We start from the raw sequence: 3,004 nt of genomic DNA on the forward strand, positions 1-3,004 counted from the left end.
CAACCCAGGTATGCCCCTGACCGGAATCGAACCTGGGACCTTTCAGTCCGCAGGCCTACGCTCTATCCACTGAGCCAAACCGGTTTCGGCTACATTACGATTCTTCTCTCTTTTTTTTTTTTCTTGCCATTTGAAAACAATAATTTATTGCTTTTTTTCTCCAAAGCTTTGTGAATTTACAAAAAAAAAATATCAAAGTTTACAAACTGCTTATTTCAGAGTAAGAATGCAAGAGGTGAGGACCTGGGCCATCACAGTCGCGGGATATCTACCAGATATGCACTGGCATCTGAAACAAGCCCCCAGCCCCAGATTTGTTTTATTGCCTTCAGAGACGATGCATCCGTCACACACCATCTCACATGATATACTTGGGTCATTAGTCACTGGAATGGTACAGAGGTTTTTTTTTGTTTTTCTACCCTCCTGCTATATAATGAAATTTTCAGTTCATTTCTGAAAAATAAATTGGTCAATAAATTCATTTTGTTCTGCTTCTACTTTACACAAAGCTTCATATTCAACCCGATACCTTTCGAGCTGCATTTTCTTTTCCGCTATCAGTGCCTGGAGTTGCTGCTGTTGGGCTTCTCTCTGCTTTGCTATAGATTTGAGCAAATTGCGAGCACCAATGGCCTTCATCTTCTCATTTTCTGCTGCTTTTGCAAGTTGGTCAACAAGCTCAAGTAAACCACCAACTATTTTCTGAAATTGGCCAATTTTGTCCACGAAGTCCTTGCACTCTTCCTTGAGCTCTGTGGTCTGCTGGCTGACCTCTGGGTCCAACACCCGCAGCTTGTTCAGTTCATCAAAGTGCAACCCAGCTTCACCCAGGATGTCCTTGGACATCGCATCTGACCCTGCGGTGGCGGCGGCGCGCGCATCAGCCCAGGTTGAGGTTGGCAGAGAGCTTCTCTCTCGATCCTCGGCAGCGGTACCTGGCCCGCCAGCCTCAGCCGCTACCACGGCTACCTACATTACGATTCTTAAGAGTAGCAACATTTGCCTAACCTGTTTGGCTCAGTGGATAGAGTATCGGCCTGCAGACTGAAGGGCCCCGGGTTTGATTCCGGTCAAGGGCATGTACCTTGGTTGTGGGAACCTCCCTAGTAGGGAGTGTGCAGGAAGCAGCTGAATCAATGTTTCTCTCTCATCGATGTTTCTAACTCTCTCTCCCTCTCCCTTCCTCTCTGTAAAAAATCAATAAAATATATTTTTTAAAAAATGCAATTGAAACTATCTGAGGCCATAGAGAGAAATACAGAGGCAAGCTGAGCCTTTATTTTATAGCCAGGGGTAAACAAGGTAGTGGTCACCATAGTTACAATGTTCTTGTGAGTTTCACTTGTTTTGGCAGCACTTGCTACTTCTCCCTCAGCCCATTAGCTTCCCAGATAAGATACAGGAGCGTCATAAGGTCAAGCCTAATTATGCTAAGAGGATGGTGCCCTCTAAGCTGGGACTTGTTTGTGGCTTTGCCAACACCTCAGTCCGAGGCTTAACCCTATAGCCGCGCCTTATAGTTTATCTTCTTTCTCACCCCTTTACTGTCTTCTTAATTAACAATTAACAACAAATAAGGCATCATTTACTGTTACCTATGTGGATGAAAGGAGCCACATGCTAACCTGACAAGCTCAGGGGAGGCCTGCGTGGCAGTCTTGCAAACTCAGAGACCTAAAAAAACCACAAAAGATGGTCTGAAAATGAAATATTTAACTACAGACAGGTTATGGTGGGTAGTCATGTCCTAGGCCGGTATTTTCCCTGACAAAGATCAACTTAAATCTTTACTGAGCCCATTTGTCTTTTTGCCTAGATAACATATCGGTAAGATGACTGGGTAACTTGTAACTTCCCTTTTTTCCGGACCCCTCAGGGCACAACAAATGGCACTAGGACATTCCCTCATTGTTATTGTTATCAAGTTGATTGTCAACTGTTAATTATGTTAAACTATCTTGTATTCATCTATCTAAAAGAAACATATGTCCATCATTTCACTTTTTACCCTATCCCAGAGGTTTCCCTGCTTTGCTTTATCCCACCTCCTTAATCGATCACCAGTGAATTTCATGTAACCCATCTACGTCCCTTTTCTTTGATTGCAATGTATAAATACCGATGTAACCCGCCATTCTCTGGAGCATTATCTCAATTTGTTGAGGTTCTGTTTCCCAGTATATGTTGATAGTTTGGTTCAAATAAACCACAAAATTCTTTACATGCTTTCTACGTTAACACCTATCTTAAAAGCCAGGTTCTTGAGTCTCCATATCATAGAAATAAGCACGGAACTCTGTGCAAGATCAGGCACATAGATTTTTTTTTGCAGACAGCTTGTACACAAGGGAGCAAACAGAAATGAGAAGTGAGCTCTCTGAGAGGTTCTTGTGGATGGCTGATATAGGGGCCTTGGTGTGGGTGTAGGAATTGGAAATGGGATGAGATCATTTGTCCCATGATCCATAGTCACTTGGTAGTAGCTGATTCTGGGGAACCACAAGTTTTCCATGGTCCGTGGGCCACTTGGAGGGCCTGTAAAATAATGCTTGCATAAATATTCTAGTTACCGATGTAGGCTGTGGTCCAAGGACCTGAGGGTCTGAGATTCACTGTGGGTGCTTGACTTCACACAGGAAAGAAGTCAAATACAAGCCAGCATAGAGTTTGAAGTGAAAGTGAGTTTATTGGTGAAGCCATGAGACAGAATGGGTACTCCACAGACACAACAGCCCTCTTTAGAAGAATTGCTTCCTTTATTGAGGTTCATTTAATCAGGGGTTGGGTATTTAATAAGAAGGGGTATATGCAGGATCTTTTGGGGAAAGGGATGGGAGCTCTGTCAGACATTTTGTGTTCTTTTATGGGCTTTCCATTACTGATCAGGGCTGCTCAGGTTGTGTTGTTTAGCATGCTAATGTATTAAAATGATTGCATAATGAGAGTAGGGTTTATGGTTAGGTGAAACTAGTCACCAAGTTGTGATACCATTGACATAATC

At 43.1% G+C, this 3,004-nt stretch overlaps 1 pseudogene; it reads right to left on the bottom strand.

Moving 5' to 3' along the window:
* Window positions 1-269: 269 nt before the first annotated feature.
* Window positions 270-966, bottom strand: LOC102760771 (annotated as a pseudogene).
* Between the last annotated feature and the right edge of the window lie 2,038 nt (window positions 967-3,004).

This window comes from Myotis davidii, unplaced genomic scaffold (assembly GCF_000327345.1).
Source record: "Myotis davidii unplaced genomic scaffold, ASM32734v1 scaffold666, whole genome shotgun sequence".
NCBI classification, from domain to species: domain Eukaryota; kingdom Metazoa; phylum Chordata; class Mammalia; order Chiroptera; family Vespertilionidae; genus Myotis; species Myotis davidii.